The sequence below is a fragment of the Apostichopus japonicus genome, chromosome 11 (genome assembly GCF_037975245.1).
Source record: "Apostichopus japonicus isolate 1M-3 chromosome 11, ASM3797524v1, whole genome shotgun sequence".
Taxonomy (NCBI): domain Eukaryota; kingdom Metazoa; phylum Echinodermata; class Holothuroidea; order Aspidochirotida; family Stichopodidae; genus Apostichopus; species Apostichopus japonicus.
This window is the reverse complement of record NC_092571.1, coordinates 8086732-8110206: the sequence shown is the minus strand read 5'-3', so window position 1 is coordinate 8110206 and position 23475 is coordinate 8086732. Positions and strand designations below refer to the sequence as shown.

Here is a 23475-nt window from a genome sequence, read left to right as displayed (position 1 = left end):
ATTATCAACAACTGGGAGATAAGATTAGGCCAATTTTCTGAACCACCAGTTTCTCACTTTATTTAAAAATGTTACTACCGGATGTTTCCTTCCTTCCTCTTTAACCTTATCATAAGGACAAAGAACTTCTTACATAATTGTGACAGGAATCACTAAAAGAATACTCAAATTGTTATCAAAGAGTACAGTTCCAAGCGTGTAGTATGTAGATAGTTTAAAATACAATTGTAGTTTAAGAAACAAATGCGGCCCTCCCAAACCCATGCCTGAACTACACTCATTGGCCTAGCATGCAAGAAGGTAATACTACTTCTGTACACAATACTGTACAAGATTATCCCACACTTGCAAACTCGCCTGCCCTGTTTTTAAGGCAATCTCATGCTTTCCTGATTTTATGTGATAATCTCCCAGCAAAATTTGTTTCCTAAGTTTTTTTGTCTAAAATAAGATGAGAAATGAGCTGCGATTATGTTTGTGGTGTGCATTAAGAACGTTTAGAAAATCCACTTCATTTTCGGGGAGATAACTGGTTAGTAGAATAATTACATGTACTATTGCAGAGGTGTTGTCTATAAAACCTGAGTATGTAACTTTCTATATTGCTGTCTTATTGTTTTGGTTGGATTGTGTTCATTTCTCCCTATTATTCCCTAATCGTTCAAGTTTTGGGGATGTAAAGTTGTAAATCTCGCTCATTTTTGTGACAGCTCAGGCCGGCAGTTCTAAAATCCCAGTGTCCAAGGTGGACTGCATTACAATTGAACCTGTTTGCGGATTTCAATGAGGGAGGGGGAGGGAAGGGGGTGTGCACAGAAAAGGGAGTGTATAACCAAGGGGGGGTTGTATAACCAGAGAATATCCATTATCTTCCTCCCTAGTCCATCAAACCACATCCACCCCATTCCTCTCTAAAAAAAACAGCACAGCTCCAATCCCCTCCCCCCCCCCTCCGCCCAAAAAAATATAGGAAATCATCTTTGGTCACAGCATAGTGCACAAGACACAAAAGGAGGAAATTAAGAGAAAGTAACATGTGCACCCACACAGCATTTCCATAATCTATACAGGACAGTGAGAGGACACATGTGATCATCCAAGTTTTGTTCGTCCAAATTCTGATCTATCTGATTGATAACTTCCTAAAAGGAAGCCATTTCTGGTACTCAGACATGTCTGACCCTAATTGAACTTTATGTTAACATATATATATACATGTCTATCATGACCATCAAATACTTAGGCTGACCCTAATGACCCTCCACTGAGTTAGTTAATGCATGACCGGATGATCAGTTCAATATTATATCTTTATGTAAACATTTTATTACCCCTGGCGTGTTAAGACAAATAGTTATACATATCTAGAATAAATAAGAAATATGAGATTGGCTTCCAAAGATTACAATTACACTGTACAGAAAAAGATTCTTATTGGGCTGCGGCGTACATACTTCCAGTTAGTACCTCACAAAGATCATAGGAAACCATTCCGATCAAATTTAGTAGAAATAATAATCTTTATGAAAAAACATACAATGTAGACACTTTGGGAGGTAGAATGAGAAGGAAGGGCATTGACCGGAGGGTTCCAGCCATAGAGGGTGCACAGTGTTAAAAGGTTACCAGTTCATTCTAGACACGGTAGAACGAGAGTCTTGCTGTTCATGCATTTCCATCTTAGAATTATTTCTATGTTACTTAATATGAACTGTCATGTTCATATAATAAAACACCCCAAGAACAAAAAGAAACAGAATACAAGAGAAAAAGGAGAGGGGTAATTAAGGAATAATGTTAATTAATCTGGATATGATAGAGAGAATGAACTATTAAGGATTAATAATCTCACCCAAACGGTATCTCCAGCAAAAGAGGGGCGAAAAAAAAAAACCAAAACACAACAACGACAAAAATGAAAAAAAAAAATGCATATAGGTTTCCCAACCAAAAAGGACATGGGGCCTACAACCTGCATCTATGAGCAATTCCCACTATTAATAGTTGGCGATAACTGTTGTGATAGATTGGGACAAAGTCTGACCCACTATTTTGCTTGCTACATGCTGATGTTTTGATGAAACAGTTTCACTGTAGGTCCCTAATGTCACACAAAGGTACCTAGGAAGGACTTTATTACCCCACCTGAATATTTCTTCACCTCTTGATCTCCCCCACAACATCACAGGGACATTCACATCTATGTCATTTTCATATTTTCATTAAAGCAACTATTTTGTTTTGGCCAACAATTTTACACACAAAAAATCAACTGAAAGACACTTTACTTTATATACATACTGTACACATATTTGTACCCAATATGCAGGTTAATCATTGATTATTTTTTTATTATTGCATTTTGGGCTTCTTTTTTTATTAGTATCGTTTGGTACGGGTGTTTCTTTGTTGCTTTTACATTTGTTGCCTATATTTAATATTTTGGATTTTGTTACTATTTGTTTAGGTTTTACATTTGTAAAGCACTTTGAGCAGCTTTGCTGATTATGCACTATATAAATATTACTTATTATTATTAGTAGTAACTAATGCATTGACTTGATCCTGATTTCATTGCCCAGACACCATTCACAATGGTTTTAAGAACATTTTAAGGCAACCCGAATATTTTTAAGATTATTTACTAAAATTGATGCATGCTAAGCCAATTTAAAAAATGATATTATGCTAAGCCAACTTAAAAAATGATATTTGTTATCAGACTTTATTAATTTTAAACATTTTTGAAAGTTTTCTCGATATCAACTAAAACTTCTGCTTTAAAATAGATTTACAAGTAGTGTGTTACTATACATGTTGGGGTCAGTTACTGATGAGTTTGACAGCTGCTGGCTTTGACTCTATTTAAAACCAGCAGGAAAGCAAACCACTGCCCACACATAAAGATTTGAAAGAGATATCTAATAATGACAATAAATTTAGGTGGGAGTTTAAACCTTTTTATCTGTAATGTATTACCTCTTTATAAAGTAATCACTCTAGCAGCTGACCAATAATTTAAAGGACTATTTGTCAGCAGGTGTATCAATATCGGTTGAAACCAATTTTGGGGTTTTAAAGCTAACATAAACAGGAGACAGACGTGGAACTTTTTGGTTATATTTAAAGTAGTTGATTGCTTCCCATTACCATTGGCCACATCCTTACCAGACCTTTTCAATTTGAAGTTTCTTTAATTTTACAGTATTTTAAAAATTCCAAAGCTTACCAGGTTTAGATATTTAGGAGTGAAAAGCTTAAACCTATCTCCTCATAACCTCACCATTCTCACTCTACCATGCCTAGAGCAAACTGTTAACAGTTTAACTCTGTGCACACTCTATGAAGTTTTCAATTAAAAAAAGGAGAGAAACACAGAGTTGTGAAGGTAGTTAGTTAGTTCTAGATATAACAATAACTTCAGCCTGAGTCAAGTATAGGCCTATCTTCAACACTAAAGTCAATTTCTTACATTAATAAGTACACAATACATGTGCTGATTCTTTCAAAAAGTTTAGCATACTTTAATCTCAATGGAAGTCTTTATATGTTATCCATGTTAGCCATTAATAATTCAATTTTTGACTGATTTTAAGTTGTTCATGAACACTCAAAAGACTGATGTTAGACTTGCTGAATAGACTTTTTGGAATTTGGAAGGGAGGGATCCATGGTGGACATGTTCACATGGAAGTTGTTCAGCAGAGGCAATGTTATATTTTACTAGTTTGTAGGACAGCTGGGCAGGACAAATGTCTAAGCATGTTTTCTTATTTTGTGGCTGTCCAAACAGTCCGACTATAGCAAACTGAAGAACAAAAGAGTGACCAATATGTACACTGTAGGAGAGAGGTGTACGTTTTGTGAACAGAACACCAGTTTTTGCCCAGAAAATGTCCACTTCGGTTGGATCATAGGTCTTAACCACTATATTTGTTTAATTTTTAGTATCCCCAAAGTGACGGGGTATGTGATACCAATTTATCAGTTAGGTAGTAATTGCAATGCAATCTGATTTTTCAAACAACTAGCAGTCCAGCAGTCAACCTACAAAGATGATTTTGGTTATTCGAGAAGAAATCTGATGGTCTCGGAAGACCGGATGACCTTTACAAATTTGACCTGGACAGATCAGAGTAAATGAAAGAGTGGTGCTGAGACAGGTAAGATAGGAGGACAATTATTTGTACTTTTACTTCATCATTTGATTTAATGAAACTTGATTAGTCAATGCATGCCTACTGAATATTCAAAGGGTATGATAATAATATGATCATAATTTGATTGGTTCACGAATCTGCTACTCAAGAGTTTTCCGATGCAGAAATAAATAGACTTAAAGTTACAGTAAATGAAATGTGCATTGACTTATAAAGATGTGATCATGCAGAGTCTGATGGTGTAGCAGAGTTTTATTGACCGAGTGAGTAATAACCAGAAGCAAAACTGTTATTTCTCAGCATGGGAAGAACATAAACGACTCAAGACTTCGAAAAAAGAGACACTGCAGCTGAGCCAAGTCACCTTATGACCTGCCCAAAATAGTTTCTTAATAGCAAATGTGTTTCCTGGATCTTCTATTCCGGGAGATTACAGCTCAAAGGACGGGTAAATAAGATTTTTGTTTCATGGTTGTCTAATTCTTTACTAATCATTTCCAATGCAGGTGCTGGTCATCTATGGGATTAATTGCTTTCTAATGAAAGAAGCAACCTCCCAATGGGAAGGGGGGGGGGGATGGGATAGAAGAGCTAAACAGCTAAATGTCAGCTGTGACAAATCTTCAACTTGGAATGGTGTTTCATGCATGAATTATTAAAGTTGTATGCTTCATAGGCCATGAACATTTGACTCAGAGCTTCGTAGGGTTGAGTAAAACGGGTGTAATTATAGTTGGAGAGATAAAAGAGATATTGCCAAGTGGAAAGAGAAAAGATTAAGGGAGCATGACTAATAAACTTCTGTTTCTCTATTTTTCATATTTTTTTTTATACTAAATCAACATTTAAATGAGATATTATAAACTATAGTGAATACTCAGCATGGTTTCACATGCAAATTTTTTTTAAGCTACCATTTTGTTGAATAAATGGCTCCTATCATTTTGAAAAGTTGCATTGCCGACATGAATGCAATAGTAGGCATCCAAAAACCACCCTCACACCCCAACACTTACCAGGTTTGGATATTTACGAGTGACAAGCTTAACCGTCTCCTAAGTTCTAACAACATCAGCAATCTTCCTCTACTATGTCTGAGTTGAACTGGTAACCTTTTTAATACTGTGCACCCTCTATGACCGGATCCCTCCAGATGGCCAATGACCTCCCTTCTCATTCCACCCCCAAAAGGTGTCTAGAACATGTTTTTCGACTAGGATTTTAATGTTTTTAGAAACAGAGAGATTTTTCAGCGAGAGTGCTGAGGTTGTCAGGAGACAGGTAAGCAAGGCGCAAAGTAAATTCACTGGTTTCTGTACATGTATTATAATTTACAAGAAACGATACTTATGATTTATAGACGAGAGACATGAAAAAGTGCAACAGTGGACTTGAGACTGCAGGTATGGGAACACAGTGAATGTGATTCATTAAAAACAGAACAAGTAAGATAATTAGAATATAATGGATGAATTTCTGACATAACTAAGACATGTGGTTTCACATTTCTCAGTTCTCCAAGTACCACCAAAGTTCCACGAAACAATTTTATGAGGAGATATATCTTTGTACTCATATATATGTTGTCATATCACACCTACAAAGATAGATAGAGGCCAAGATCATACTCATGCACAAGTCACAAGTTCTGCTCTTATTTTAAAGCGACCACAATTCATGTCCTAATAAACAATAAAAGTATCAAAACAGTTTTAAGGAAGTTTCTAATTCTTCATGTAGGTGTGATGGTATTTATCTCAAAGTTATTCCAAACATTTCAGGAGAAAAAAAATAATTGGGGAGTCAGTTTGTTAATGGCTTTTCGTGTATAAACAGACAGTGTTGTAATGATAAACACAGTGGATTCAATTTCCCATCTACCAATTGTGCACGTAGAAGGACAATCGGCTCCACCCAAGATTCCCTGAATGCAGACCTCTTGCATATTCATGAGGACAAACAAATGGAAGTTCCATCCAAAAAGATTCAATAAATCAATGTGAAAACCCAACAGGATGTTATTGGAAAGATGTGGGCGGTGTCCCAGATGTGTGACAAAGTCACGGTGGACTCTGCTCATTTTGTACTTTAAAGGCAAAGACCGGAAATGCCCACAAATAGACTAGAATTAAATCTTTTTCTAATAATATTGTTGGGTAACATTGTTGGGTTACACTAAGGACACATTTCTCTTAATACAACAACTTTTTGTTTCAATTTTTTTTAAAGGAATTTTTGGTTTATAACTATATCTTGATATCCCATTTTCTAAATATTTCATGTACAACATCATATGAGGGAGATGGTTCTAGATACTTTTGAAATGAACAATTCACGATCTGAATTTATTTTAAGGCAATTTCAGGGAATTCTGAGCCATCACAAAATATACCTAAAGCTGTGTACAGCATCTTCATATTTATAATTGTTCAATTCCTTACTCCCACACCTTCTCTGCCCTTTCCCCCAACTCCCATCAACCCCCACCTCCCCTCAACCCTCCCCCCCCCCCCATCGCAACTTCATTCCTCTCTTCCCTAGCTCTTTTTGTAATAGAGAATAAGTCTAGTTCATATCACTGCATGCAACAGATTATCTTGTGTCTACAACATATATATGCAATTATGCACTATAAACCAAAACCGTCCTGTCATTTAATCTTCATACATGATACAGTAGCTATAGAGAAATAATCCTTTTTGCAAGCTAAGGGTTAGCTCTTTAATGAACATGGAATGAAAATGAAAATAAATATGAAAATTTGTCAATATTGCAGTATATATATACAGCCCTGTGTTGGATATACTGCCATGTGAACACCTGTGCACTAATGCTGTTAGCAACAATTTTTCAAAGACCTATTACAGGACATTCTTGGTTGCAACAATTTTTACTACTACTTTTCTTCAAATCATGCAAAAGTTTTATACTTTTATTTAAGCTGAGTCCTTCTTTAATACTTGAATGGTATACTGTATCAAGTCGGTCACTACAACACTATAAAGGGCATCTCACCATGCATACCACATTACTACAGAGTAGCAAGTTCTGATGAACTGAGAGGATACCATCGAAGTTTCTAACCAGCAAATTAGGACAAATGGCTAAGCTAAGGGTATACATATCTCTGTGTACTTCAACTCTTAATCTCTTCCATACAAGCAGAGTACACATTTCATTTCTGGTCACACATGCGAATTGAAAGACCTTTTCATAGACAATTTTGGAAAAATATCGAATTTTTACCAGATCCAGACATGGAGAAAGACTCACACTATTAAACGATGAAAAACAAAGTGGACTAAACAGTAGACTTGTCAAATAATGAACTCTTAATTTGATTAACCCTGAACATGTGAGATGAAGATGAATGGGGAGATATTGCACAATAAGGATAATTCAGTTCCTTAACACTCATTCAAAGTTTGATGATGTAACCAAAATATATAAATCTTTGATCTCCCAATTGAGAGCAATGAATATTCCAAACCATACCTGGTTCAGTTATTTTAGAGTAATGAGTTTACCTGTCTCCTCACAACAACTGCACGCTCCCCTACCACATCTATTGTACTTGCTAACATTTAAGTACTGTCATCTCCTTCCCGCCCCAATCCCCCCCCCTCCATCACCTCACCCAAATTGCAGCAAATTGTGTTCACAATCTGTCTTTATAGCTTTGGCCTATTATGTTTAAAAATTAATTTTGTACCTTGCTTTGGTTAATAATATCCACTGAGAACAAGAATACCACTACTTGTACCCATATGTCCTCTAGAAATGGCAATAACTCCATTGTCACTTAAAGTATTCAATATAACAAAAAGAAAGTATTGCAGCTTTTAACATACAGATGGTTAACATGCACTCCTTTTAATTTGTATGTAAAGATGAGGTTAAATGCACTGTGGATTCATTTGGTTGTTGGGCAAAATTCAGAGGTTGCCTCGACCCCCATGCCCTTGCCTAAAACTAATCCCTTAAACATCAATAGTGGTGTGGGACTGTGGGTACGTACTTAAACTACTCTCTTAGCGATCTCTAGTATAGATGTAAACACCTCCCCACCTACTCAGTATACCATATTGTTACATGTTTAAGCATTATCCCCACATTCCCTTCTTCCCCCCTCCCTATATCCCATGTCCAGGACAACCCTCCTGACAGATGTCTGGCACCTGGATATACGCTACGCAATGTGTACTTACAATCTATAACAAGAAATTTCTGAACATTTCCATAGTCAAGAAAATCAGAGAAATGAAGGGAGGGATTTCCAAATAGCTGCAGAGAGATTGAAAGGATGGACTACCCTAGAGGTCAATGGAAATTTTCATTGTAAGTTATACATATAGTAAGTAGGGGGGACGTGGGGGACATGTCCCCCCCAATATTTTAGGTGAGGGGGATATAGTATCTAATATTCCCCCAATATTTGGTGGCATATTTTTTTTATGATATCGCTAGTAATTTCAAAATAGAAAATGCTTAGATGGAACTTACAAGGCCTGGGAAGTGCCATTTCCAGCGATCTGGGAGGCATTTTCGGCCAAAATTTTGTTTTAAGCTTCGCGCCAACTCATGGTGGCGCTACGCTTAGATAGTTTGCCTACAATTAAGCTTCGCCGCTCCATTGGCAAATTCCTCGCTACGCGCCTGTCTAACCATGTCACAATTTGTTACTAAATATCACCAAAAAACTTCACAGACTTTCACCGAAAGTAGTTTTTACTTTTTTTCGAAATGAATTATATCTAGACGGACCGATAAAAAAGGAAAATAGGGCACAAATATCACACAGCGCGCGAACAATTTTGGGGATGAAAGTTGCTACACGCTTGCATCCAAGCAAATGTCCCCCCCCCCCCAATATTTGAAACAAATCGCCGCCCCTGTATATATATATATATATATATAAATGAAAATCTTAATGAGTTGGAAAATCAAGAACAGTGAAAAAACTTTCAGCCTCCACCGGGATTCGAACCACGGGCCTTCCGCTCTGAATGCGGACACCCTAACCACTAGGCTATGGACGCTGATTGTATGTCCAGAGGTTCGAAACCGGTAAGGAAGGTCGTAATTCCACTGTAGGCGTTTGTCACCTGTATCGAACAATACTAGTTCTGTTTTTGGTGACATATTTTGCCTTACTCTAGAGATCAAACATGATGCTAACCAACTCGAAATCATTTGTGATTCCTAAAGCCGGATCTCGAAAGAGATACTTTGCACAGACTTTATGTTAATGCAATGGAGGTAAACGACAAAGGCAAATGAATATATATAAATGAAAATCGTAATGAGTTGGAAAATCAAGAACAGTGAAAAAACTTTCAGCCTCCACCGGGATTCGAACCACGGGCCTTCCGCTCTGTACGCGGACACCCTAACCACTAGGCTATGGACGCTGATTGTATGTCCAGAGGTTCGAAACCGGTAAGGAAGGTCGTAATTCCACTGTAGGCGTTTGTCACCTGTATCGAACAATACTAGTTCTGTTTTTGGTGACATATTTTGCCTTACTCTAGAGATCAAACATGATGCTAACCAACTCGAAATCATTTGTGATTCCTAAAGCCGGATCTTGAAAGAGATACTTTGAACAGACTTTATGTTAATGCAATGGAGGTAAAGGACAAACGTATATATATATATATATATATATATATATACATATATATATATATATATTCTTCAAAGCAGTCATATCTGTGTTTTGTCAGCTGTTTGACAATCTGGCTTTAAGAAAGGCCTGAACTTATATCGCAATTATAAGGTAGGAGTAACGTCTGTCTATGAAACAAGCCTGTAGGCTGTAAGGTGAAAAAGGCTTCTCATGCACCTACACACAAGGAAATATTCTCTTTTCATATCCAATGAGGATCTCATAGTAAACCCCCTTTGGGAAGTCAGAAATAACAAACAATATTTTTCTCTAGTCTTTTGTATCCTGCTTGCCGTGTAGGTACATAATTCTAAAGTACAAAGGTTTATCAGTTTTGTTTTATTCGTGTTAATATTCAATGAAGCTCTGCAGTTTCATTTGTCTGCACTAACCATTGAAGTTTTATTTCCCCTGACACATTTGATGAATTTACATGTCCACATTAATAATTTCATGGGAGAAGGAGGGTGTGGAAAAGGATTGAAGGAGGATTTATAATTAGTCTTTTTGTACTGCAGCTGTACACATTCTCTGCCTTATGTTAGTGTGTGTTGGGTTTTCTTTTAACTCTTAGTATATTACTTAGCAATTCATGTAAATTACTTAACAAATGTATTTTAAGCACAACGTGTGAATGTGTCTTCAGCCCAAACAGTTCAGTTGATATATAGTAGAATTAAAGACCAACCTTCCATATCTGTGTCACTTTTAGGTTCACTTTTCTGCTTATACCAATGAAGTTTGAAATCACACAGTGCTATTACCTCAAAATCATCCTGCCAGATCACCTATGAGTTCATTCCATGCCCCCTCCCCCACCCCACAAGTCTACCTCCCACACTCCCTCATAATTTCAATTGATCTAATTACCACCCTTGAGATGAAACACCCATCCAATCTTCTTTGATCTGTCGGCTCTCGTTTTATCAGTTTCTGTCCTCTGCTCTGCTGGTAGCCTCAGAGGAGAATGATGCCTTTGGGAGCACATTAAATTCATATTAACATCTATATGGATTGATAATTTTCCTTAAAGCAGCTCTTGTTTCATAATTTGATCAACAAATTAACCCAAGTATAGAGCAATATTCAAAATAAAGATTGAAATTCATCAAACTACAGTAAGAAACCTTCCTACATCTTTTGATTAAATCAAAATTATAATGAGCATCTAATTTAATGAATGATCTTGATTTGATTCTCAAACATTCTGTCCTCCCAAAAATACTTTTCATATCAAAGTATATATTCACTTGCAAACGGTAACTTGCAAAAATTACATTGTTATTTATTTAATTATAAATTAGAATTGTTATTTGATCTGTAACTTGACTAGTAAAGATAACGATTTACAACATTGTTAATATTATATTTAATAGTTCTGCATAACATCAAACATTCATAAGCTGCTAAAAGATTAAACTACACAGGTCTGGTCTAATTTCTGAGACCTGCTCCAAGAAATGGTGGCCATCATGGGCAGTGCTCATAGGCGTAGGAGGCTGGGGGGACTGCAGCGCCCCCAACCAAAACATTTTGTGAAAATTCGGGCAATATGCTGAGAATTTTGCGGGCACCTACTGAAAGAAAAATAATTTGCAATGTGTTTTTCAATGGTTAAACTTATATTTTTCTTATCATTATTATTGTAACGACTTTCCCAATGATTATAACCAATATGGAAGGGTTATAACACGGAAAATGATTGTATGTTATTGGCATGCTATTTAATAACTGATGCATGCATATATGATATGCACATTAACAGGTGGAATGTGCGCAGAGTGCATGAAAAATTTGGTTATATTTTTCAGGCAAATCGTTACAGCTCCCCCAAATCAAATTGGGCTCCTACGCCTATGGCAATGCTGCCATCTAAACTTTAATCAGAGTCCCGGATAATTCTTTTTATGACTAGCAGATTTATTGGTTTAACTGAATGCTTAAATTAATAAATTTGCATACTTTTCTGATATAAGTTGTAAAAATAGAATTTCAAGAAACCTGTTCACAAATTCTGTCCTTCTCATATGTGGACCAGTTTAGTGTAACACCTTTAATACATTCTGTCTCTCTGGCCCAAAGGTATTACAAAAGATCGTCATTGGTATGTTCATGGAGCTTTTACAGAAATAGCTCCATGGTTTGTTCTAACCAGCTCTCTGGTATTACAGTGACTTCATTGCAGTGATTCATCCCCCGGGGAGAGGATGTTAACCATACAGTTCCAAGAGCCAAGCATAAAAACAAATGTATTATATTTATTTCACATCTCTCTTTGGGAAGAAACATAAAACCTCCACTATCAAGTGCAACAGAAATAATCAAAATTAACTTCACTGATGACAAGAGGAGAAACTATAAAACAAAATGACCTTTGCAAAAGGACATACTTTGATCTTCTACCTCTTTGTATGATGCAATAACATGAGACATTTCCATTCAGTTCAAACAGCTCAAAAACCTTCCCCAAATTGAAATACAGACTTACTTTAGCAATACATATTAAAAACATATTGACTGCCTCACTTAAGGTCAATTTGACAAAATATTCTTGTAAATTACTGTGCACACATTTTGTCTTCAAATTCCCTTCCATTTATTTATTTATTTCTTTGTTATCTACCTTATATTTTTTATTTTTACCGACAGAGACAGACACTCTATATGCTACACACGGTACAATATGACATATGGACAGTAAAGTACTTCACATATCCCAGGGGTTGTATTGATACCTTACAAATGTAAGGACACTATGTCATTGTCCAAATAACATATATGGACAGTATAGCACTCTGCACATACTAAATACCTTTCAAGAGGGCCAGTATAGCATCTAATATCGGTATGAGCAGTATAATGCATTTATTCTCTACCAATATGTGGGGTGGGTTGGGTTGGAGGATGACATAGTGGTAGTTAGGGGACATTACAACACTTTCAATTTTGGACAGCTGTTTATGCTTTCAAACTCTTACATCAAGAATATTGCTGCATCTAGTACTTTCCCACCGAACAGCAATAAAAAATAAAAATAAAATACTATTTTATAGCAGGGGTGATGAGAGAACTGAAAACTCCTATTTCAAGTGTCAACAAATTTCATAGGAAATTCTAAGGTGAAAAGTTAATATATCTGTTTCAAAACAGTACAAGACAGTTAATACTATGCAATAGAAATACTATACTCTGGCCCTTGCCACACAGAATGGTATTCACATGAGCTGCATGCATATTTTATCATTAAACCATTGGTTAAAACCATTGGTTGTTATTTGAACGGTACATACAGTATGGTACTTTGCATGCATCAAGTGGAAACTATTATACATTTGCACACGTATCAGTGAATAAGTTTTCCGGTATCCCATCCTAAAATGCCATGCAAACTGCGCAAGTTGCTATACAAGTGCAAAGATGCATTTAACCAAGTTTTTTGTACACCAAACCATAGTATTTTATAAGAGACAAACGTTTGTAGCGCCTTCAGAACTGCTTTGCAAAATTATAAAACTAAAGTATCCCCTGTGCATTGACAGTTGTGTTTAATTCTAAGGTCTTCCTTTTAAACTTAAGAAATGGCATACCTTTGCCCTTGACCTTGGTAATGCTCTGATAACTTTAAAAGCAGCTCCATGTTGAGTTCTCTTAGACCTATGCATGCCACTTGTATTAATATTCACACATAACTGAATACCCTTCAAACTTACTGTACTGGGAGAAATATGTTGATAACACCATTCAGCTGCTCATAATTACTGAAATTGAATGATATATATATCAATTGCTAAAAGAAGCAGATAGCTGTTTGATATCAAATTCAGATTGTAATATTGTAACTAAATATCCCAAATAGTGGAGTGTAAAGCTCAGTGGTTAACTCCGGTGCCTTCCAATCATAAGGTCCCCGGTTCGAGTCACTCCAAGATTGACAATTGACAGTTGACAGTTGACAATTCATAATCATGGACGTTAAATATGCATCTAAGAGACTGACTTCGGCCAGCTTGCGGCTTTGATAAGCCAATGAGGCTTCTTCGCGTGTTCCTGCTTGCAGGAGGATCTAAAATACATACATACAAATAGGTAAAATGATAAGTTGGTATTATCCCCCATCACTTTGAGGATACTGATATAACATTAAAAAAGAGACACAGTGGCAGTCTATGATCTATCCAAAGGGGAGTTTTACTGGCCCAGTACCTGCTGGCATTCTACTCACCAAACCTAAACATTTAAAACATCTCTGTAACAGTGTACATTGTTACTTTTGCTAGACACTTTTCAGACAACCATATAATTTGCTGTTGGCACAACCAAACTGTAAGACCTGGTTGTCTAAGGGACAACTAGAAAACATCCTTTGGGATTTGCCCTGCCATTCCTTATTTCATCTAGTAGTGACAATTTGGAGATATACTGTAGATGCAAATAATATTTTCAGGTACATGTGTATAGTACCTAATCTTTAATTAACAGTTCAGTAAAGTAGTGTTCAACAACAAGACTGTGGAAACTTTGAACACAAAACACAACTTTTAAAGGAGCCTTTCAGAACAGTGGACATTCATCAGCTTGTGGTTTCCAAATGTACTTTTAAAGGTTTGTATAGACCTGACAATGGTATTATTAAGGTTCATTGGTTCCACAGTGGATAAATTACCTACTTTAGGAGGATCAGCAATGAAAATCCACACAGTACTTTGTGGTTCAAGAGCCCAAGCCACTTATTGTGTTGGAAGTGTCATATCTCACACAACAAAACTGATGTACCTCAAGGAAAACTACACGTGTATTTAGTACACAGCCTTTACAGGAAAAGTTTACGAGACCTTCTTGCAAGACTTTGAGTAAACCTGGTATATTTGTCATGGGTTGATGTTCATACTGTCCGTATGGGTATAATGCAAATTTACCAATTACCTAGATACAAGGTATATCAGTATATCAACGAACTTTACTTGAGGATATCAATTATCACACAACAAAGAACAGCATCGATGGTTTATAAAACACTGATAAATAATAAGAGTGGACACACAATATTTGAGATTATGGAAGAATTAGGTACATTGTCAACGATACCATCTTCAGTGATAAAGCATCGATCTACAATCGATAAACATTTGCATAATTATCTCTATTTCAATACAGTAATTTGCTACAAATTTCTAGAATTTAACATTATTGCCAAAGAAATTTAGCAACTAATTACTTTGTCTGATTTACCTAATTTCGCACATTATTTCACCTCAACCTTGCTAATTCAATGAGTCACAGAAATAAACAGTAAGCAAAATCCAAGTCTTATTCAATCATGAATATTTAAACATTTATAAAGATAAGAAATATTGAACAATTTATCATTTAATTCTGATAACACATTTAATTCTGATAACACAAACTTGAAGTACTACGACACTACAGTACTCTGTAGGCAATTTAAGTTCACTATACTATGTTAGGTTAAAATGTAGAGCACATGTATGTACATGTTCAGGCACATGTAATGTTTGTCTATACTGGCTTTACAGACATAAAATTTTTCTGAAAACCAGAAATTTTAAACAAATAATGATGACCTAAAACAAACAAATAGTGTAACCAGATGTTTTTACTCTTTCTCTCATAAATACTAAATACCAAAGCATCTTCATTCACTGTACCAAATGAATCTTACAGCAATTTAACAATTTTATACCGACATCTACAGTATACTGTGAAATGCCAACTATGTACAGACTTTATACTGTACTATACCTGAATAGTTGGTTTTGGCTTGTATTACAGCAACCTTGCCCTGCACTAACAATGCTGGTGATATTGTGATTATTCAATAAAATTGTTAACAATGCAACAGGTAATACAAAAACAAACCATGTGGTGTCTTCCTATTGCCACAGTTCAAGTAACACTTTGTTACCACACATGCCCCCCCCCCCCAAAAAAAAAAAAAAAAATTTTTTTGTCAAGATCACAAATCATTCAAATTAAGCAGTTTTCAACCTAAAAAAAATGTATATGCTGATGTCACCACTCAAGTCTACAACATTTGTCAAAAAAAAAACAAGTATATAGATTGTGTGGGTCAGTCATTGAGTCCTGATGATGACACTAACTACTTAAAGGCATTGAAGACCCGCCCAAACCGCATGCCGCCCTCTGAAAAAGTTAACTTTCTGTTGCTTGCAAGTGAAGTTTTCTTCTTGTGTCTACCAAATGCAGACAGTAATGAAATGTCTGTTATCATTTATCTGGACCTGACATGTCCATCGCTGCTATATGTACACTGTGTTGTGGGTATTGGCCGCAGCTATATGTACTGACTGTACACTAGTGTCTAATTACCTACGGTAGCAAGCTGTGTGTGTATTTTCTGGGATCGATGGTGGTGTCTAACACTTCTGTTACACCTCATTCGAAACTAGGTCAGATTACCGGCATCAGATGTTTCTTAGTGCATGAGTCTCCACTCCCTTTAACCCCTGTGCACTGCTTTTTTCGATTACCCCTTGATTGCCCAATGTCATGTAAACCATGCACATCCTTGCTACAGCCTAAAAGGTGATTTATGTTAGCATCTACGTGTACAAATACACCAGGTTCTGATCCTTGCTTATATACTGGTACCTGTATAAGTTGAAAAATCAGTAAAAAGTTTGGTATGCAAGAAAAATAATGTTTATAACATCCATAGTAATAGAAATGTTGCTATGAGCAGAAAATTGCTTTTTTACAAATTCTGTCATGTCAGGTGTCATGAACAGGGTTAATTTTCTTAATCTCATCTTATTGCACAAAGCCTCACAGATACTGCACATTTACTGTATATATACAAAATGTTGAGGCAGAGCAGTATTTACTTTGCACTACTGTATAATCTTAAAGTTATTGGCAATACACCATGTTTCAAAATGTCAAAGTAACAATGAAGCAATATCATTCCACCATGTTAGCCCTTCTGCTCATCATGTGTAGAGCAAAGTCCACGCAAGAAGTGTATATTCTCCTTTACTGAGAAACATCTTTACACCATGTTAGCTCTTAATTCTACACATCATGTGCAGAGCAAAGTCCACACAAGCAAGTGTTTATTCTGCATGACAGGTTGGTTCCAGTCAATGGCACTTCACATTGTCTTTGTATGAAATAGCTATATCCTGTGATGTGAAGTCCAATGTCATTGCTGCGTATTAGCACCATGTACCATGGGGATAATGAGAATAATTTATAATTTAAATTTATATTTTATCATTTATAATTTTATGTAGCAGTTGTGAAGTTTGTTTCTTACAAAATACTACTGTGTGATTCCTGCATACAAAATAATAATAATAACTAGTCTTATATTGCGCAGACTCCGACAAAAGTTGTTCAATGCGCTTTATGGGTGCTGAATGTGCAAAAACTAATAGAGTTGAGAGAAAAGAAAAGTTTTATGACAGCGCTTGAATTGGATAATAGAATCTAAAGACCTAACTTCAACTGAGAGGGAGTTCCATAACAAAACTGCTACAAATTACATCTTTGCACTTGGATAGCCAGTGGACTGTTTGCATAAAATTTTGCAATATGAGACATGCGTAGACTCTTCCCTGAGCTGCACTGTCTGAGCGTGAAAGTAATTTATTACCCTAACACATCCCCCCCCCCCCCGGCCCCATAAATACTTCCATACTCTTGAGTTTCTTAGTAACCCCAGATATGACCAAGATTGTAAATAACAAATCCTAACTTCCTCACAATATCTGCTTCAACTATTTAGCTGACAGCCCTTTTTAAAAGTTTTCACTTTGATTTGATTGCTCATTAAAGTGTCATTCCATAGTCTATTGCTGTATATTGGTTTGTTGTTTCTATGAAGGTGAGCAGTAAATTCTGTTGGCTAAGAATACATTCCATCAGTTGGATCTTACCCTACAGTATGTCAATTGGTGTGATATGACATTATAACTAGTGTACAAAAACATGAAGAGTTCCTGTAGTAAGATATAACATAATTTCAGATCTAAAGACGAGTCGTCCATGAGTTACATTAAAAGACAATTCAGTGTCCCGAGTGAAGAGTTTGGAATTAAACTGTGTAACTTTAATACGCATGCAGCTTAGAATGCTCTGATTCAATGTACAATTTCTGAGGAGATTCAAGAGGAGGCAGGAATGAGACAGAGGAAGAGAGCTCCATTGAAATTCTGACTTTGAACTTTAGAAACTAAAACCCCAAATTCGTGCGCTTACCAGATAAACAAAGATAGTGAAATCTCTCTGAAGCTTTCAACCGGACCAGAGGTTCTCAATAAGATGCCCACACACAAATGTCTGGTAATTTTGAGCACAGTACTAGCCTACCCTGTACATTGCTCATATATACTAAAACATGAACCCAAAATCCTCGCTTCCGGATACATAGGACTGACACAGATTGTTTGCCAGGTGTTAAATAGGCATACTCATAATCCATAAACCTAGCTTGAATTTATTTTTTTTTTTACAATTTTATATCACATAAAAAAATATAGTACCCTGCAATATGAAAACCTATCCAGGATATATATGCCAAGGCAAGCACAGTGGATACAACCCTTACACAGTTAATTTAATTTGCAACCATTTTACATATCACTCTTTTCAAAAGAGGCTACAGTACAAGGTACTGGACTTGAATTGTCTGTGCAAAATATGACAACCATTTGTACTTTTGTGTACGGTACATGTACTACCGTACATTTGCAAGAATTTGTCATTTGTCATGTCATTTGTCATGTCATTTGACAATATCAAAGGCCACAAATGAATGTTTGACAAGTTTTTGCTTCACATCTCTCAATACTTCTCATAAAATGACATACATTTTCCAGCCTCCTTGGAACCTTTTGGAAGAATTTTGATTTGTAACCAACCATCCAGCAACGGATGCCTGTCAATCGAGATATTCTGACAATTGTGAACAAATTTTCATGAGTTTCCCAGCACAATTTGGTGATTGCCATCATACTTGCTGGCTTGTGTCCTAATCTTCTTAGCCTATTGTTATCCAGTTGTAGCGGCATTCTACACCATACAGTGTATTAAGCCAAGAAGCTGCCAAGGCTGTGATCTACAATGATAGATCCCTTTTAAGAATACCTTGATTAAGTTGTAAATGAAAAATATGTATCTAGCAAATATTACATTGAGACTTAATTCAACGATGAGGTCAGAGGCAAAAAAAATTCAAATTTCAATTTTTTTACCTTAATATTAGAATTACCCAAATCTTGTTGCTTATCTCAATTCTATAACACTTAAACTTTATATCATACTGTTATCCGAAATAAGATATAAGCCCTTTAAGTAGCATACTGACAGGTTATGACCTTGAATTTATGGACATCACCTCAAGATTTCGAACTGTACAGTACGTTTAAAAAAAAAAATCGAACTGTACGTTTTAAAAATTCTTTCGTTTATGGGGCTGCCATATTTATTCAGGGTGTTGTTCCACAAAACCTACTTTAATTCTTTTTATTAACTTTTGAACTCTTCCTATTTATCCTGCACATGTGTATTATTAGAGGCGATTTCAATATTAATTTAAAAAAATAATTAATTGCAACTAATTTACAAACAAACAAAATTTAAATTAATTAAAATCACAAGCTTAGATAATAGTATTCACTGTTTTACTAGTGCCCTTCATATGTTTAGTTCCAACCAAATTGCTATATTGTATTACACTTTTACAAGCATACGAGAAATAAATTTGAAAATGGAATTGAAACCTTGGGCTGACTTGTGTTAATCATTCGTAATCAGTAATTAATTTCCAATGTTTTATATCCAATTCTAGGGCAGGCTGCAAATAGAATTTCATCATGTTGAAAGTTAGATACAGCTTTGCCTAATACTGCAGGCAGATCTACAGCAAAAAGTGGATTTATAACCTGTCTAAATATTGAAGAACTCGAACTCATACTGTACTGTGCAAATACCACAAAAATTCTGTGATTTCATGTTACCTGCAAATTTAAAGTTCCCAGGGAAATAATTAATCTGGTACAAATGCAATCACGCAAAACTGGGCAAACTTTAACACAGATGCAAAGATGTCCTGGGTATTTATTTTAGTGCATAATACTGATGTATTTTTTTTATTTTTTTGTCAACTTTAAAAAATTACATAAGCTTTGCTGAATTATTTCCTGTAAATGGTAATAAAAAAAATTAACCAATGATTTAGTGTTCAACAATCAAAGAAAAGTTATTAATTAGTTATTAACTCTAAATCACATTGAATTGATGAGCTAATAAAATTACATGAACATTGTAGAATACATCCATGTAGCAATTGCAATACTTGGTGTATATTCATTTCTCTCAAAATATTAGGAATACACAGGAATAATCATTGAAGTAAATTGCCACATCTAAATTCAAGAATTTCTTTTCAACTGAGCAGTTATATGATTGAACTTCAAATGGTTTTTCATGTATATATTGAGCTACCTAATCCTTGAGATCTATCACAAAATTAGCAATCCTTGGATGGCACTTCTACCAAGCCTGTAGGGCAGGGAGAGAATATTAATTATTGATTAAAAGAAATCTGATGCCTACCAATCAGTCTGAATGGTTAAACTTTTGAAAGAAAGACTGATCACTTCAAAGCAGATGTATATGCAGGCAAAACTTAATAAAACTGTGCATAAATAGTTTACAAAAGATCTGGAAGTAAACTATACTGAAATTACTTAGTTATGACTTTAAACGAATGGTATGTTTAGCTCACTAATTATGATTTTTTTCAATAAAGTTAGTACTATGGAATAAGTGGGAGGAGGGGGTCACCTTACAAAAATCCGATCTCTGGTCCTCTCCCTCCACAGGGGCAAAGGATGGAAAAGGGAAGAGAGGATGTGACAGAGGATGGGTGGATGGAGACACAGGGTGGGAGGGGAGACATGGTTGAGGCTGGGGGTGGGGGAGACAGAGGTGAGGCTGGCGATAGAAGGTGCCATTGGGACAGGAGGGTGGGTGTGAGGGTAAATTCATTTAGACCTGAATTTAGCTCACACTCATAAGTAATGTTAGCCTGCATTAATCTAGCTTCTTACCTTTAGAAGTGTTCTCTTGCACTGAACGGTGTTATGGTCAACAATAAAATGACAGCAAAAGGTATTTAGTTACTAAGTCTGAGGTTTAATAGGGGCGTGGGAACTAGTCTAGGAAGTCTAGCCTTGGTAAATTTGCCGCCTAGTCAAGTAAAATAAAACTCCCTAAGATATGCCTAACGTTAGGCTTGGATTCCTTAGTTTTTTCATTCATAGTGAGAAGAGATCTTTTGGTAGTAACCTAACTCAAAACCGCTAATTTTCTTTACCATTGGACTATGTCTAACCATGGAGGTCTGTTTCACCTCCATGGTCTAACATACTTGAAAGAAAGTGTTAAAGATAACTTCAAATTGTAAAAAGCCTAAGTTTCTGAATCATAAGTCGAGCAAGGCTGGACTACTTTCAATCGGACTGCCAGTGCTAGTTAATGGGCCCGACTATATAGTTGTATTAGACCGTACATTGGTAATGACATAGGATTAAATTACACTCTTCGATCTGTACATATTGAACGTCTCTTCAACCTCCTTCACCGCATCGTATTAGATACGGCGAGTTCATTCGTTACCGCTCTTTCCCTTCTGTGCTTGCCCTGTGAAATACACTTCGTGTTCTAAGATGATGACAGAAAGCTTACCTTTTTTGCCATAAAGTGTTCTCTTGAAACTTGAGAATGATATATCCTCAACAAAAGTTAAGTCTTTTTATAGTAATCATCCAGTTAATCGTCGTCCCTGCTATTTGACACTCGTGCCTGTACTTTCAAGTGTCGTCTGCTTGATCAAACGTCAATGTCATAGCCTTTTGATAAAGCGGGAAGGCGAATTCCGAAGTTACGTGTCCAGAAAACGATTCTATATTCGGCTAGACTTCAGCGTTCGTTAAATTGAAAGAGACCAACCGTTTGAAGATATAATTATGTGGCGTGGGAAAGAGACCCCCCCCCCCCCCGCCGAAACTAATGATAAGGAAATTCTCTAGAAATTGTGGCGTGACGAATGGGGTGTTATTGGGATATCCGCTCAAATATATGTGCACCATGCCCCTCCCTCATGTTGCCCCTCCCGGGGGTTTCCGCTCCCTCAGGTTTCCGCTCCTTGGTTTGTATTTTCACAAGCTTATTTTTGCAAGGTTAAACTTAAGGTATAAGACGTATGCATGACCTTTACAGCCAAACAACTTTTCCCTGCTCGGGATGGTTGAATTGGTGGAGCAATATATGGAAGAGGGTGACATATGCACTAGTATTTTCTTTTTGATGGACAACTCAATTGCAATACAGTTCAGAACATGGACGGCCGATAGCAGTCTATTTTAGTGTAGAGAGAGGGCCCCGAATATACTCATTTCCCCACTGGCCACTATTTTGTGCGGGTTTAGAGGGTGGATAAGCGAGTTGGATCAGTCTGATGACGCAATGCATACTTCTACTGAGTCCACCTACTCCCCATGCCAGGTAATTTACGCATGCGCACGTATAACATGCGACATATTAGCTTACGACTGCGAATGGTAAAGTATAACTGGCGGATTTAATAATATAAGTTTTACTCTTTCAAAGATAAACGTGTCTTGATTTTTGTGGACCCAATTTGTGGGGACCCATTTTTTCGGACTTAATTTTTTGGGACCTAATTAGGAGTCAGGGAAAACATTGGTCAGAAATCATGTTGGTCCAAAAGTTGGGTCCCAACAAAATTTGGGTCCGCAAAATTTGGGTCCAAAATAATTGGGGTCCGAAAAAACATTGGTCAGAAAAAAAATTGGTCCGAAAACATGTTGGTAAAAATTTTGCACCAAAAAATATGGGTCCCAAAAAATTCGGTCCCAAAAAAGTTTGGTCCAAAAAAATGGGGTCCGAAAAAAATTGGGTCACTAAAGAATCGGCTCAGAAAAAAAATGGGTCCCAAAAAAATGGGGTCCCAAAAAAACTTGTCACAAAAGAATGGGGTCAGAAAAAAATGGGTCACAAATGGGGTCCGAATAAAATTTGGTCAAAAAAAATTTTGATTTCCAAACAGTTTGTCGGAACATAGAGACGTCGGAACATAGAGACGTCGGAACATAGGGATGTCACCGCGATATTATGTCACTGACTTATTATACACGGTTACAATATGGGATAATAGAAGGAGTAAGAAATATCTCACCAGCACGTTCACCAAATATATACATGGCGTCATTAATAGGTCTATTCCAAAACGAAAGATTCCAAACATAATTGGGTAATTACAACGGAAGTATATGATTGACTTAATGGATTGTACGAGTAGGGATTTGTCATGAACGGAGATAATAAAAACCGATGTACAGTCTTCATTGCGTGTTCATGTGACCGGGTTATTTAAACACCTTTGTTTTGTATTCTCCTTTTCAGAGTATTCAACTTAATGTGTAGCTCCTATAGTTTAATTACCGGTAATCATGAAATTAATAGGAGATGATGTATTACCGAGCAGACGACGCGTGGGTAAGAAGCATTTTACGTTTTATGTCAACAGTTTAACAAAATATTTCGAGGGAAGTAGTCAAAATAAAAGTAAAATTGATGAAG

The 23475-nt window shown here is 36.2% G+C and overlaps 1 protein-coding gene across 2 annotated transcripts in view; it reads right to left on the bottom strand.

Annotated features, from left to right (window-relative positions):
• Nucleotides 1-21693, bottom strand: part of LOC139976487 (uncharacterized) — a 75632-nt gene extending 53939 nt beyond the window's left edge. For both annotated transcript variants that reach the window (XM_071985275.1, XM_071985274.1), the window contains exon 1: nucleotides 21559-21693. The gene's annotated coding sequence lies outside the window, so the exon portion shown is untranslated. The remainder of the gene's footprint in view (nucleotides 1-21558) is intronic.
• Between the last annotated feature and the right edge of the window lie 1782 nt (nucleotides 21694-23475).